Genomic DNA, 17,352 nt, shown 5'->3' on the forward strand with positions numbered 1-17,352 from the left:
TTAGCGTATGTTTCCTTAAATTCTTTCTTATTCTAAGTTTCATTTAATTCCTAAATTTCCCTCTGTGCTCTCTTTCCTGAGCAGAGCGACTGTTATGTAAACCCGCATCGTCCTCTGTGTCTCGTCTCATCGTTTAAATGGAGGCGGCGTGCTGGCACCATGACAACACTGGCTGGGAGGCATGAAGAACATCCCATCCTGATGGAGGGGAGGGGTGAGTGTCAGGTTAACATTTCTGCTGCAGGACTATTTCCACTGCTGTGACATAACAGATATGTTGTCTTTTAAAACTATTAACAATCGCTGCAGGTCTTTCTGCTTTTAGATAAATATATATCAAAGTCTGAAACTTAACTGGGGAATGAGTTGAGAAAAAATATTCACACAGAGGGTTTTGTGGGCCAGATTTAATATGTCCCGACAAACCTGCATTATTTAGATGCAGAAAGTAAACAAGAGCATTTTATGTCACTGAGTAACTTGCAGCTGCATTACAAAGACAAACATTGTAACTTATACCTCTCACTTGGTGTGTAATTAGTAGTGTTTGAGTGTTAACTAGTGTTGTATTGATCTCTCCAGCCAGACAGCACACTGAGGGCGGATGAAGAGAGAGATGACGGAAGAGAGGAAGAATGAATACATGAACTCATCCAACATATTTTTAGGAAACTGTGTGATGATGTAACTAAACTAGAATTTCTAATTATTTAGTTTTGGCAAATGAATGGAAGTTTTCTGCATCCTGTAATGTCAGTGCAGAGGGGAGCTCAAACTTTAAAATGAAGGTTTGGAAACAGGATGTTATGTTGGTGCTGGAGAACAGGATCAGCTTTGTCATGTACGTGAGTTAAAAAAGTAGAAAATGAAATGAGTTTTGTTTTGTATTGTGCTTTGTATCTTAACTCCAGAAACAGGTTGTTCAATAAAACTAAAAATTATTTTCTTCAAAAAACAGAATTGATTGGAGCACACTGATTCATTTCCAGCCTTAAATTGTGCAAAAAAACCCAAAAACAGTTATAGAATAATTATTTTCTTATGGAAGATGTTGAAATGATTAAAACACTGAAATGGACTCTTTCGCTCTATGTGAGTATTTTGACAATGTGTGTGGTCATTGAGAAAAAATGGTAGCTAGCTTTGATATGTCTACATGTTAGGGATGTGCAGAGAGCCCAGTATTTTTTATCTGTATATGTTGGGGCAGCAAAATTATTGTATTTGTATTTGAATAAAAGTGGAAAGAGGCTTATAAATCCTGTTTTTGTTTTTATTATGCTTTTAATTTTAGAAAATTAAAGTGTTACAATAAGTGTTCATGAAGTGTGTGTCAGTAGTTCAGCTTTATCTCTGGGGAACACTCCCCACTCTGGGAGTGATGTCCAAATTAGGAAATGTGCGTCACGTAGCAGGTGGATGTGACTCCCCTCGTTGAGACCTGCTGATAGACGTCACAGCAGAGCAGAGGAGAGACACTGAGATAGCGATGTAATCGACCTGCACTCTGGTATTTGACATGGTTTATTTTTCTTCCTGAAAACAAATAATTTTAAAAATATTTGTATGAAACAAATATTTGTAAAAAAAAAACAAAAAAACCCTCACTATTTGTGCTTTGCCGAATAATTTATTTATATTCGGGCACACCCCTACTACATATATATATATACAGTCACCAAGCACTTTATTAGGAACACCTGTGCAATCTAATGTGATCCAATACAACAGCTCTGTTATAAATTATACTTTTATGAAGCTTATACAATTCTCAGTTTTTATTGATATTGTCAGAAATGTGATAATTCTACTTTATGTTTATTTCTGAGGTTGCAGTGGCTGGTTGTGGTGTACTATGTTATACAACATATTTGTACTGGCTGTATAAGTGCAGTATATTGAAAAGTGTTCCTAATATTTTGTCCATAACGCAATCCAAAATATTAGGATCAATTTTCCATATAATGCACTCCAGTACAACACCACCACCCACTGCCACCTAAACAATAGACATAAAAGTACTCACTCACACTCACTCAATGATATAGTTCGCTTGGACAATTAATTGAATGGAGCTGTTGTAATCGTTATTATTTACACTTGTGTTTTTCCTGCATTGAAAGGTAAATGTATCGGCTGTGAAAAGGATCTATTGATGCTTGCAGAGTGCTTTTCACCGCCTGTTTGTGTAGAATCACAGGGTCAGTTTTTTAGCTTCAAACTGTACCTTGAACTCTATTTGGAAATGGAGAAGTGGCATGTTTTTATCTCATACGATATTACACCACCAGGAAATGAGCTGCTCTCATACAACTGTTTACACTCCACTCAGTATTTATTCATCACCCACATCAGAGCTGTGACATCGCATCCTTTTTTCAGTGCTGAGTGCAGTGCAGTTTTGTTGGACAGAGGGCACAGAAGCACACATCTGTTGTATATGCCACTCGCTGCAATTAACTCGGTCAGAACAAAGCACAGTGGCGAGATCAAACCATCATTGCCATGGCAATCTGACAGGGTTAAAGTTCACACACACTGCCTCACTATCTGTTTGTGTGTGTGTGTGTGTGGCAGCTGCAGTTGTGAGCGGCCTTTGTCGCCCAATCGTGACCTTTGGTTTGATCCCGTCTCCATGTGGAAGCATGTCCTCATCAGTGTGTGTGAGCGCAACGCCGCGACCTCGCAGCAACACGCGTTTGGCAGCTATAACGAGATGCCTTCACAGACACATCAATGCCCTGCAGATACACACACACACACACACACACACACACACACACACACACACACACACACTCACACACACCTCATTTATATAACCCTTCTCCATGCTGTGTGTTAGGATGTGCTCCAGTGAGCAGCAGGGGTCAAGAGCTCATTGGTGGCCCACGGGCGTTTCCTACCATCATGAGCTCACTCTGCACGTCTCTCCTCTGCTACGCCTGGAGAAACCCGCCAGATAAGACCCTGCTATGTTGTCAATTCAATTACTCCCCGTATTACTGCAGGGAACATTTGTTTTCCTTATCACAAGCAAACATGCATTTTGAATTTGCAGAGAGTGAGAGGAAAGAGCAGGGAGGATATAAATATATATACGGAAACACCTGGTTTAGTGACAAACCTCAGGCCAAGTTTGGTCAGAATTTGAGATGAGCGGCGGGAGGATTACAGAGTTTAATCTGTAGGGTTGTGTGTAATTTTAGCTGTAGGCTATATGAGAGCAGGCCAGAGTGTCCAACTATAGCACAGGTTTACTTACACACACACACACGCAGACATGTTTTACACACTCTCATGCACACATCATCGAGGTATAATCTGGTTATTACAACCCTAGTCCTATTTTTTGCAGTTTTTCCCATCATTTCCATCAATTATCATAGAAATTGCTGATATCTGGCAACACGTTGACATTGCTGTAAATCTGGAAAAGCAACAAGAACAGTCAGATGATCAAACAAGTTGTTTATCTGAACCACTTTATTTATAGGTCAAACTTGAATAATCCTTAATTTCCCAAGAAAACAGTGTAGCTCATAGGGGTGTACCCGAATACAAATACATTATTCGGCAAAGCACAAATGATGGTTTTTTTCTTTTTTTTTTTTTTAATATTTGTTTCTTACAAATATTTTGAAAAATATTTATTAGTTAGAGGTCGCGTATTAAAAACAAAAACGGGATTTTTAAGCCTCTTTCCACTTTTATTCGAATACAAATACAAATAATTTTGCTGCCTCAACAAATACAGATACAAATACAAATGCTGGGCTTTCTGCACATCCCTAGTGGCTCATTGATGTGTTTTTTTTTTAATCATTTTTGGACGACACAGGTCTTCGGCACAGAGTTATAAGATATATCAGGCTCTGGATACACACATAATACTTGTTAGTAGATGAATTAACGGCTGGTTTTAGTCCTTTAATGCGCAGACTCCTTAAAGAAGGCAAACACTTACACTATAACTAATATGATTTTTGTGATGAATGTAACTACAGAGCAGAATATATGCGTCTTTGGTTTCCTTCCAGTTCACTGTCACGTCACGCTCCGTGTGACAGATACATGTTACGCGTCGGTTCTTGTTTATGGATTAACTTGGTTGAATTTTCTTTATATAGAGTTAAAGAAAAAAACAGACATCCACTCAAAGCTGAACTCCTGAGAGTAATGACATCGACGCTCATCGTGCCAACACCCCTCCTTCCTCATGTGATTTATGTCTCTGTGACATGAGATTAGACTGGCAGGTAAACGTCTCTTCATATCATTGCTGTTTCCAGGTGACCCACTTCCAGAAGATGATTGAAGTATCGGGACTTCACGCAGAAACTTCACACATCCTCAAACTGGAGGAAAACTGATTTTCCCCACGTATGGATATACATGCTTGATATTTCGTTTCATTTAAATATGCAGCGGCTTAGCTGCATTCCCAGAGGCATGAAGCTCTTTTTTATACCTGGTTGGCGACACTGGATCTCAATTTTTGAAGAAGAAGAAGAAGAAGCCCTCGCCTCTGGAGAACATCAACCATTTGAAGAGCGTTGAAGTGGAAAAATGAGTGGCAAGCGCTGCTGGAAATTGGCACAGGTTCCCGACAGCATCACAATTTCCCCCTCCACCCCACATTCTCTTTAACATCCACCTCGTCGCTCATCAGATCCCAAACAGCAGCGTGAAGGACTTGCGCAGAGCGTGATGATCCTCTCCTGATTCAACACAGATGAGAAAAATCTGAAGAGGGGACGGTGACGGAGAGAGGAGAGAGGAGCAGATGGAGGGAGGACAGGAAGGAGGTGATGAGAGGATGAAGAGGATGAGAAGAGGATGAGAAGAGGATGGAGGGATTAGGGGAGTGGAGAAGATACAGATGCTGGAAGGAGAGGAAGACATGTTTTCACTTTATTTTACTTAATTGACTTACTCTAAATTGGTTTTGCAAAAGAAGACTTGAGCTCCAACAAACTGACCTTATTAAAAAACATTTTTTTATCTTCTAAACTCACAATATGAAACAACATCTTTGTGTTTGAGCCATGAGCTGCAACAACCAATTGAAAGATGAGTCAATCCACAAGCACAAAATTAGACAAACAGTGCATCTCAAGATCCATAGAATATAATAGACACCTGAAAATATGTACAATAAAATAAGTAATATTGAGGAAATCAAATAGGACGAAGATCAGAACAACAATCAGTCCAAGAACCTGTTCAGCTTCTTAAAACCTCATAAAACTAACAGTTTTTCTTCTTTGTTTCCTGTTAAGCAGCCTGTTGACATCACCGTGTTTCTCACTGTCTGAAGGATCAAATCAGACACTGAAATGTCATCAAATGAAAATATTCCAGATGTCTTTGTGCATCTTTTAACACATGTTTTCTGCAGCTTTATTTGACAGATGTGTTTGGTATCTTTTGAAACTTTGGGATCTCTACTAGCATTTAAAATGGTTTTGAACAATGTTTAGTTTGTAATAACTGGGTCATCAGCAGGCCGCTGCTTGTTAAAGAGTTAAAGAAAAACAAGTCATACAGTAAAATTTGTTTGTTTTGTTGAGAAATGGAAGTTGAATTTCATTGCCTTGTTGTATTTTTAATGAAATAGGAACCTTTTAATTTCCTACACTTAATTGTTGTTGGTTTCAGTTTGTCTGTATGAAAGACTTTGTAATTGTTTTTCACATCTGTTACAAATAAAAAAAATGTATTTAATAATTATTTACTGATCTATTTTTAAAGAAAAAAAAGAAAAAGTGGTTTCGAAAGAAAATCAAAATTACAAAAGCTCTGAAACTAAGTTAAAACTATCCCTTGAATTTGTTTAAATTTATATTAAAAGCACAAAAAAAGACTCTGACACCCAAACCAGTTGGATTGTTTTCTCCTTAAACCTTAAATAATCTGACTTTTGTGTTTTGATATTCAGTTGGAGGCACCCCAGTCTCTATTTTATACACATATATATTAACCTAATAAATGACACATGATGATGAAGATGGAAATTGTGCTTTTCTGTAATAATTGTAGTCTAAAATAATGTGAACTGCTGTATTATTCATGCACACACCTGGATTAAAATGACATTTCATTCCATTTATACCGACCTGGTTAGGGTTAACCTTGTTTTTTTATCAGGAGATTAACTATAAATTAAAATACAGATGAACAGGAGGTTGTATGTTGTTTTTTTAGCCCTGAGTTGTGTCTTCAGGTCTGCAAGATGAAACCTGAGACAAAAAAAGCTTGTTGCTGTAGATTCACAGTAATAATCGCAGTGCCAAACATGAGTACTTCTTACTAAAACTGCAGGATTTCTGTCAGATGAACCAGAATGATGTAATTCCTCCAGCGGGGGTAAAGGACGGACAGCGGATTTCACTGATACGTTCATAAATGACGTGGAGTGTATTATCTGCTGCTACTGAAAATTCATCATGATGAATGTTGAAATCCAAACAGTGAAAGTATAAATGGAGTCTGTTTAAGAAGAAAAATGCCTGTATGATTACTCACTGACACATTCACGAGGTGTGAAAAGTGTGATGAGCGACGCGTCCGGGCTGCTAACAGCTGAATTTATTTCCTCACCGCCTGTGTGATGGATTAGCCGGTGAGCCGTGACCATCTGAACACCTGGTGAATATCACTTCATATTTCCTGATTTTACAAATGAGCAAGAATCACCTGTTCTCTCCTTCAGGCTTCTTAGGCAAAGAAAACTGTGGCTGAAATATAAAAGCTACCAGACTTCTGCTTCACTTCAAGTGTATTTCACGCTGTCACCTCTCGTTTGTATGCTTCGATTTGCAGATACATCTTTTATGAGTATGAGGTTCCTTTGTGCTTACAAAAAAAAAGTTAGGAAACTTCATGTTCCTCATCCCTCGGACACCAAGCAGACTCAGAATTATAAAAATATGATCCATCATATGTGTATGAATATGTATTTTTGTCGTAAGGATCCATATTTATTATTGTTAAGCTTGACCTGGATTTGCTGCTCTTTTGTCTCAGTTATAATATAAACACTGCAAATATAAGTCCAGACGTCACTGTAGTGTAGATAATATTCTTTTATTTTCTCAGAAAAGAAAATAACGAAAAAATAAAACATCAAAGCCAAATGAGACATACGGAACCTGCTCAGTGACTGTTTATATACAGTATACGGCTGTTATAGCAGGTATAGATACCATTACATGAGAGAAATGGAAGATGGGAAGACAAACACGGTCATTAAAAAACAAGAACAGTGTCACAGCAGCCTGATCTCTAAGGAAATGTTACACTGTTTGTTTTGAAGAACGACAGAAAGTCACGTTTTTTATCTGATGTGTATGAGAAGAAAAGTAAAAACCTGCACAAAATGTTAAATAAACCAAAATAATTGCACTTATAGACTCATTATACACTACACAGTGGACAGCTGTAAAACAGCTGTATAACAAAGTTTGATAAAAAAAAAAAGTCATACTGTTAAAAATGAACCTTTAAACTCAAAGTCTTTTATTGTATCATCTTTGATTGATGATCAGTTGTATCATCTTCTTAAGAGAATAATTTATGAATAAAAACATTTTAAATTTTCATCTTTTCATTTAAAAATGCTGGAGGAGGTGGAAGGTGGATTTTCTGCAGGATTCCTCACAGGTATCACACGGCTCTAGAGCTGCAACGATTAGTCGATTGACGGAAAATTTATTGATATTTGATTAATTGTTTTAAGTGTTTATTTAAGAAAAATTGTCCAGATTCCCAGATGGTAAACAGTGACAGACATTTATCATCATTTTCTGGCAATTTATAGATCAAACGACTGATGGATTAATTGAGGAAATAATCACCAGATTAATCGATGATGAAAACAGTCATTAGTTGCAGCTCCGACAGCGTCCAGCGAGAGGATGGGGCAGCGTGTGAGCTGCCTGAAAGATGAAAACCAGGGTGTAAAAATAACTTTTTACTGCCCAAAGCTTTTAATTACTGTGAGTGAATAATCAGCAGTGACTCAGAGCTCAAACTCTCATGTGGATTTTAGCAGCTGGACAGCGAACGGAAACCGTGTGGAGGAGATATTTTAGGAAATGAATCAAACTGAAAGTGTAAAAGTGGAGGCGACTAAAACGTCCCTCCTATCCCCGGTGGACATTACATCCTCGCATGAGCGTAATGTTCAGCCGTGTAGTGTAATATGTTACAGAGATACATGTGAGGAGAGGAAAGAAGATGTTTGCTTTTAACACAACATGATCATTGACACAAACACACACACACAAAGAGAAACCATCCTCTGACACAAACACACACACACACACACACACACACTCGTCATTCGAGAACGTCGCCCCTCGTTCTCATTAAGTGCAATTACAGAGATCCTCATCGTTGGTGTCGGACACAAAGTGTCATCGTACACACACACACACACACACACACACACACACACACACACAAACACACACACACAGTACAAAAGCTCTTCTTATCTTCATCTGATCTTATTCTTTGGCTCCCTGCTGTTCTTTCATCAGCTGCTGCTCAGCCTGGTCCTCTCTGCTTCACACACACACACACACACACACACACACACACATACACACACACACACACACACACACACACACACACAGTAAATATAGTAAAGAGTAAACACTTCATGATGACCGGAGGGATGCTGCTGTTGTTGCTGTGTGTTTTTCTGAATACTAAGAAGCTTTTTGCTTTTCTGTAAAAGTTCATTAACCACAAAATAATTAGCAGAACATAAAAACTAATGAGCACAAAGTGATGTGACCTCCAGCTAACTTCCAAGTAACATCCGGCGACTCCATCATTCATCTGCAGACACAAATCAGTATGCATGTAAACTAATATACGACATGTCAGCTCCTCACTTCCTTATTTCCTTCATTAAGTCTTTCTGAACTTCCTTTCTTCCACACTTCCTTCTTTCACCCCTCCCTTCTACATGTCCTTCCTTCTTTCCTTTCTTATTCCTTATTTCCTTCCTTCCTTCTTTCCTTCCTTCATCCTTCTTTCCTTCCTTCTTTCTTTCATTCATCCTTCCTTCCTTCCTTCCTTCCTTCTTTCCTGCCTTCATCCTTCTTTCCTTCCTTCCTTCCTTCGTCCTTTTATTCCTTCCTTGTTTATTTCTTCCTCCTTTTCTTCATCATTTATTTCTGTGCCTTTTTCCCTTTTTCTTTCATTCTCTCCTTTCATCCTTCCTTTCTTCTATACTTCCTTCTTTCGCCCCTTCCTGCTACATTTCCTTCTTTACTTCCCTCCCTCTTTCCTTTCTTATTCCTTATTTCCTTCCTTCCTTCTTTCCTTCTTTTCTTCTTGTCTTCTTTCTGCCCTTCCTTTCCTGTTTTTTAAAAAAGAAAAAAACCTACTTAAATCCTCTTGAATCTTACAGTCATTATCTCCCTCAAATTGATAATGACAATTTCTCCACCTTCCTTTTCTTTACTATTCATATTTCCACACACACACACACACACACACACACACACACACACACACACACACACACACACACACACTCTCTCTCATTGTGTCTCTCCTTGCACAAACCTGTCAGAGCCGTTGACCTTAATTTCTATTTCTTAGCGCAGGATAAATAAGAGAAGAATGCATTAATGTCTGGAATATTTTACAGTAATGGAAGAGGATATTTTACATTCATGCCACATGCGTCGTGGAGTAAACACTCTACATATGGAACAGAACGATAACAGGGATGCACTTAGAGAAAAAAGCAGCCACGCTGATGCCCTTATCTCCACACAAAATGATGGGAAAAGGCTCGAGGCAACTTGAAAAGTGTTCCGGGGGCTCGGAGCGGAGAGGTGGGGATACCATGTAATTAGTGGAGGGAAAACACATTCGGTATGTACACAGCATCCATATTTCACAGCTTTCTTTGCTTGTGATAGCAGCACTCTTCTCTTGAAATAACAGTGAATTAGCTGTGACACTGTGAGTAAACCTCTCGCTGTATGAGTTTCCCCCTGCGGGTCTAATCTGACAGGTGAAACCACATAAAGTTCATTAAAACTTTATGGGTGATATAGCTGCTAACTGTATCTTTTCCCGATATGTTTGACTTCCCCGTGGCGGTGCGCGGGGGGCCCGTGTTGTTGTGAATGTTGTCAAAGCGCGGGGGAGATCTAAACTGTGGAGGATTTATTAGATTTTACTTGCCATGAAATTATCATGTGTTGTGTTATACAGTAGACTGTTGACTCTCGTGAACCTTCTGAGGAGAATATAAAGACATTTGCTCTGGTACGAATCAGCGGATCAGCTGGTAAAAATCAAGCAAACCAAAATTCATCACTGAAAGTCAGGTGAGGACGTTCTCTCCTCTCATTGGTCAGATGTGTCTGAGGTGGAAGCAAGAACGTAAAGACAGGAAGAAGCTCCTGATGAAGCTCCTGATGAAGCTCCTGATGAAGCTCCTTTCTGCCCAAAGATCAAGAATGCAACATACGTCATTGTTAGTCCTGGTCAGACCTCGATTCATGCTCTGCATAGCTGCTAACAACTTTTGTTTTAGTTTTAGTCAGTCAGATTGAGGTCGGATCACGTTCCCACCACCAACAAAGTGCTCCAGAATTCCGAGACCACTTCCTCTAAAACATCTCTGTGTGGTTGTTTTGCTCCGAGTACACATGCTATGTTCAGATCTGCCCAAAGGACTCTAAAAAGATCTGCAGAAGACTCCTGAAATTATTGTAAAATGATTTTCAGACACAGAATATGTAAGATAGCTGACTTCATCTGTTAAAATAACAGCTTTTTGTCATTCAGGTTATGTACATTTTCATTCTGACCGTTAGGGGAAAGAGCCTCAATGCTCATGTGATATTCTGCATGTGTTGTATGAGAGTGATTAATTTCCTACAGTGAACAAAGCACACATTTAACTCTTTACTGTTGCATTAATGTGAAAGCATTCTGACCCACTATTATTACCAATGTGACTCTTAATTGTAAGTGACTCCAATGCAAATTATCAGTATAAAGCAGTTAAAATAAGCTCCATCTCAAATTACATGTAAATGCATAGATACAAATAATCGCATAATATATTATAGATATAAATATTTAGTTTTAGACAATGTCATTTGTATGGATGTTCCACAACTTTGATCCACGGTGAAATATTTCTTTATATATTTACAGTATATAAAGTATTATGTAATGTTCTTGATGTATTAATGACACATGTATCATTATTTTAAAGTTTTTGTCTAAAGTGAAGCCTGTTTTACATTTGTGGGTGTCAATATTAGAGAGATATTGATCCATAATCATGTATTGGTTTATTTTTTCTGACTATACATTCATCTTGCAGTTACCAGCACCACCTCCATGATGCCAGCTGTGTTTAAAGCTTTTTTTTTTTTTTTGGCAGGAATTAGTCATTTGAAGAAACAAATGATCACAAATGTTTCCTCTTGACACCTGCAGGGTTCTGTCGTCTCTGAGAAATCTTTCCGAGCAGAATCGGTGGTTTACAGCAGGCTGGGAAAGCTTTTAGCTATTTCCATCCATTAAAGCTGAATCTAAACAGTTCTGTTTGTCATGGTTGGGGAGAGGGGGGGTAAATCTGGAAATGCCACTTATACAGAAGAAGGGAGACGACATGAGGGTCCTATCCTGTCATAATTTGCTTTCAGCTCTCTTTAGTGACACTTCACTGGTTGAGTATTAAAATACAATTAAATATAACTCAAATAAGGATGAGTTTGACTAATAAATTGGCCGTCTCTCTTGCTGCTCTTCACCTTTTGTTTCTTTTAAGCCTCTCTGACAGTCCTTCCATATGTCAGTTACGATATATATTCCTCCCCTCTTCCTCTTTCTTTCCATTTTCAAGTTTTGCATGAAAAGGTAAAAGCTGGAAACCTGGGGCTTCCCTCCCTCTGCCCTCGCTCTCTCTCTCTCTCTCTCTCTAATAAGGACTTGTTCTGCATGTGGATATCTGGTGAGAATGTGTGATGATAAAAACCTCGTACCATGCATTATATTTTCCATGAGTACTATACAGAGCTTGGGACTCTGCTCACGGTTAACCAGCTCATCAGGAAACTGCAGCGTCCTGTAAGGGAATCCGACTGGACAGATCGGACTCAGGCAGCAGCTGAAGGATGTTTGTTAAATTGATCTGATTGGTGCTCTTGTCACTGGAAATGAACGTTGTTTTGGGTCCATAAAAACGCAGAACGCAGCCTGAAGAGCTTGAAATGTGCTGCGTATCGACGTGTTCGGTGATGGCCATTTTATCCCTCGGTACAGTGCCCTGCTTTATTAGTGATTTCATAAACATCTAGAACATCAATTAAAACATTTTCAAGAAGCTCTCTTCTTTAAGCAACAAAGTGGGTCGTATGCTTGTGACTTCTAAAGCGATCGATACAATAACGACTGTTCTACAAATGACTAATGAGCGTTTTCTGATCTGCCATCTGATCTGGTTTGGAAACTAAATGATTAGACTCCAAAATGGACACAGATGCACACAACATTATGTTTATATAGTGGATAATGGTTATTAATTTTGTCCCCCGTAATTAAGTCCCCCCTCAGCTATATCAATGTATATTTTACGCTTCAATCTACTTGAAGGAAAAGTCGACATTTTAGGAGTGAGATGACAAGATTAATATCAATCTCTGTGTGTTAAATACAGAGCTGAGCTGTGTCTCAAATCACATACTTCTGTTAGTACACTGTCATGTAGAACACTATGTACACTATATATTATTGGCGTAGTGCACAAATTTGGACAGAGTAGTGTTGTCTCAAATCAAACACGGCTGTTGTGCACTCACTGGAATTGACGATTGCAAATTAGCATTAGCTAGCGTTAGCATTCACGTTAGCGTTCGTGCTACCAAATCATTACAGACTGCTACATTAACCCAAAAAACATACTGATGGCTTATATCCGACAACAGTTTAGTGGTGCTCAGAGCTAAAAATCTTATGCACTCAAAATGTTAAGTGTAAGTACAGAAGTTTGCGATTTGAGACACAGCACTGGAGTCAGGATGTTGTTAGCCTAGCTTAGCATTAAAAGCGGACAAGGTTCAAAATAAGCATGTCAATAACTCTTTTTCTTTCAAATGTTAAGCAGCATTGATTGTTAGCAGCTAGGAAGATGGTCCTCGGAGTCAAAACCACACACACTTTCAGTATCTACACTATTCCTGTAAAAAGGTAATTAGCCTAGCTTAGCAGAGGATGAGTAGTAACGGTCATCTCAGCTCCTGACTAAGGTGGAATTCATACTTTAATGTATTAAAGAGTAGATTCATTTATTAAACTTTATAGTTTTCATTATAAATATGACATGGATGGACACAGAGACTCAAGACAAAACAGATATATGAACTGTCACCTCCAAATAATCAAGTAATGTTCATAAAAAAAATGTTTAAAAAAAAAGCAAGGTAAAAGAATGTTTATTTCACCTTTGTATTTCTGAAGATTGTCCAAAAGAGCACAGTTTCTATTTTAGGTATCATGTATCCAAATGGCTTTTGGAAGGTAAAGTTAACAATATATCTGACACTCGGTGTGTTTTATTCCAGAGGAGAATACTGGAGGTTCACTTTCTATGTGTTCCAGCTCTGTGGGGTCTGTAGCAGCAGAGAGGATGTAGATAAGTAAGAGGTCGTCTGGGAGAGATGCAGTAGATTTATCACAGGAAACCCAGGGGAGGAGAAAGAGGCTAATATAGCACAGGTGTGATGTGGAGGTTTGTCCTCATATTTCTCTGACTGTTGTGTCTCTCTTTGTCCTCTGCTGCTCGCTGGCTCGGAGTCTGACGCCGCAGCAGCACAGCGCTCTGCTGCTGCAATCTTTATCTCCAACTCATTTCTCATTCAACCGCTCTCTTTAATCTCTCTCTCTCTCTTTGTGCGGTAGGTGCTGAACAAAGAAAGCATCCCTTCTCATAGTTACATACCTGAAGAGATCACAACAAATCTGCAGGTTTTTACTGTATCTGCACATAAAGGCAGTCAGACAAAGTGTTAAATAACATCCTGGTCTGTAAATAGCATTGTTGTGATGGCAGATTAACAATCTTGGTTGAATGCAATCAGAATGACAAACCACTCGACTGCACACACAAACAGTCGGATGCATTTTCACACAGATTGACAGTGTGTGTGTCTCATATACAAACATCTCAGTGCTGCACAAACAATAAAACAACAATGAAATCTGCAGACAGAGAGAGAAAGAGAGAGAGTATGAGGAGAGACGTTGGGATAAAAATGATTGAGTGGAAAGAAGCTGAAAACACAAATTTCCCTCATGAAGACGTCACCGTCGTAAACTTATAAACGACCGCGCTGTGTATTTCTGACACTGCTGTAACCGTCATCGGGGAACATTATTGCAATAAAAGACTTGTTATATTTTCCCCAATCTCTTGCATGCTGCGTTTTTTATTGTTCCATTTGCATTGACTACGGCACCTCGGGAAGCACTCAAATTGTATTAGCGCACACGGAAATGAAATCAAAGGCCACATATTGATGTTTCCACCCGAAGCAATTAATTCTGATTTATGGTATTATTGGGTGAGAAAGCTGAGCGACAAACTCAGCACACTCAGTCATAAATAACGTCGCTCCTCTGAAATTGAAGCAGCTCTCCTTCAACGTTAATGCGGTCTTACGTCATTAAATGACGTTTCGCTCCAAATTGAGATGATTTGAAAAATTAAAATGACACTAAAATTGTTTTCAGCTCTACAAATGATATTACAAAGCTGAAATACATTAGGGTCATTTATAAAGCGTGCCTAACAACTTTCATCCTTTTTATCTGTCAGAATGCTAATGTGTTTTTTTTAGACTTGATGCATTTTCATCAAGATAAAAAAGTTATTTGTCCCTCAGGGGATGTTCACATGTCACAGCAGCACAGAGACAAGAAAACTCAAAGTAAATAGAGAAAATATGATTCAAAAGCTTTATACAAATGAGAAAACCTAGAAAACCTTACATCAAATACTAGAATTATGCAAATATCTGTGCAAATAATAGTCCAATAGTGAAACTCTAAAAGCCTTATTGATGTGATAAAGTGACTGATGTTAATACTAAAGTAAATCAGGCTGAAGTGTTGGTGTATGTAAACTATATCTACCATCGACACAGTATTGGATTAACTTTCCCTGGTATTTATATATAAAAATCATTGGACAGCAGCTCGTTTTAACTCAGCGTCAGTGTTGCTTTATACACTCGTTCTAAAATATGGTTATTGTGACCAGGAACAACATAATCTTTATATTTCTGTTGGGTCATAAATTTACCCGAAAAGGGTTTTGATTATTTTTCATCTTTATATCGGGTCATCAATTAAACCACAAACAATCATTCTTTTGTGTTGTGTTTGGACAAAACAAGCTCTATATAGAGAGATATAAGATGTACAATGTAAAATGTAAAGTAATAAATATTAAACTACTGTAATATATCTACTAATCTATAATAGCAAACTTATTAAAAAGGACTTTGTGTATAAGCTGCTGCTTTTCTTTTTCTACTGATTTTTTCTTTACTTTTTCTGTTTTTTGTTAAGTACTCCGATCTTGGTCTTATGGTTCTGATCTGAATCAGATCTGTGAAAAACCAACTGACACACTGACACAGTCAATAACCTGACCTGGCGGCACTGACACCAGCAGAATCATGATGGTTAAAAAGAGCAAAAGTACATGTATGTATATATATTTTAGTTTTTGTGTGTCTCAGTTCTGACTCTCCGTCCGCCTCAAAAGACACATTTTCCTACTGTGATGATTATGATGCACCAAACAGTGACAAAGTCCTGCAGTCGCTGTAAAAAAAACTCTTGTCCGTTTGTTGAGAGTAAAAGATGAAATAATTTGATGTTGTTATTGAGTCCACAGAGGAACGAGGACGAGGTGCTTTGAAGGGTAAAAAAAAAAAAGAACAATAACGTCAGACTTTGACACGAGACACCACCGTTCATTTGCTGTTTCTTTTCAACAGACCAAAATCCTTCCACAACCCTGCCCATGTTTATTATTTTATTATGAGTAAAACCTACCAAAGTGTGTAAGTGTAGCAGTGTCAGATTAAGTAACAGCTGTGTTTTTGCAGCAGTTATGTAACTGTTGTCCTTTTACATGGAGATATTTGGGGATTAGACACACCGACACAATAGATCAGGACCATCAAATCTGTTAAATATGAATATAATTTGGATTTCTAGAAATCAAATGAGCCTGTTAAAACCTCCACTCACATGACTTTAGCCAAAAATCAGCCTCAAATCACAGTCAAAAACAGCTTCAAGCACGCCTGCGCTGAAAGAACACGAACAGCTTGACGTACAAACATAAAAAAAGACATTTTTCAAAGTTTGTGTGATTGAAGCTGATCGATTTGTTTCCTGATTGAGAGAGAAAAACATTCCTGTTTCCTTGTTCACTGGTGGTTTATTTCCAGCTGAGATCTGGGAGCAGAATATCACATTCTCTTTCTTCTCCCCCCTCAGATACCTCAATAATACCACAAGACACAATGGAGGAACTGGGTTAGATGGAAAGCAGTGAGGCAGAGGTGTGTTTTTTTTGTTATTTTACTTTTAACTCTTGTAGGAAAGCAGCAGGGAAATGAAGGGAATGATTGCACATCCCAGAGAGACTTTTCTTTTTCCCTACACTTGTGCTTTGTTGTCTTAACATTCCCACTGATTCCTTGGACTCCAGCTACTGAGAAGCTTTAATATGTGTTGGCTGCAGTTTGTCTGGACTTCAAACAACTTGGCAAAGTCTGCAAATAAAGTAAGAAAAAGTATTTTTTTACTCTTCTGGGGTATGAATTTTTATTCAATACTTACTGAGCTCAAATCAGAGAATGAAGTGGCTTTATTGTTGGTTCTATATACTGTAGGCAACTACGCAGCATAGCCAAAAGTATGTGGACATGCAAACATTACACCCCATGTGTTATAATTGAACATGTGATTATAAAACCACGGGCGATGAAACAGCTCTCAGCTCTTCCAGCTGCAGGGATTTGTTCTTATTCAGGCAGAGAGGGCTTTCACTTTTAATTGAATGACATATTCAATCCATAATGATGTATTTAAATTCAATATTTAACAGGACGTGCATCAATGTAATCTCAACTCAAAAAAGTGCCACCCACTGGCTTTTTGGGAACTTTAACCACATCTCACAGACAAGAATGAACTTCTATACTTGAGTTTATGAGTTTATTTATTTGCACAAATTGAACAAAAACACACAAACAACAGGAACAAAAATGTGCAGGGGAA

At 38.2% G+C, this 17,352-nt stretch overlaps 1 long non-coding RNA gene across 3 annotated transcripts; it reads left to right on the plus strand.

Annotated features, from left to right (window-relative positions):
* Positions 1–12,882: 12,882 nt before the first annotated feature.
* LOC137188406 (uncharacterized) lies at positions 12,883–17,072 on the plus strand. Of its 3 annotated transcripts, none has more exons than XR_010929388.1 (4): positions 12,883–13,028; positions 13,617–14,019; positions 16,567–16,631; positions 16,789–17,072. It is a non-coding gene; the product is annotated as an uncharacterized lncRNA (long non-coding RNA). The 3 variants fall into 3 exon arrangements; XR_010929387.1 differs by having other exon boundaries at positions 13,617–13,770; positions 13,954–14,019; positions 16,567–17,072; XR_010929386.1 differs by having other exon boundaries at positions 16,567–17,072.
* The last annotated feature ends 280 nt before the right edge of the window (positions 17,073–17,352 follow it).

This window comes from Thunnus thynnus, chromosome 8, assembly GCF_963924715.1.
Source record: "Thunnus thynnus chromosome 8, fThuThy2.1, whole genome shotgun sequence".
Classification (NCBI taxonomy): Eukaryota; Metazoa; Chordata; class Actinopteri; order Scombriformes; family Scombridae; genus Thunnus; species Thunnus thynnus.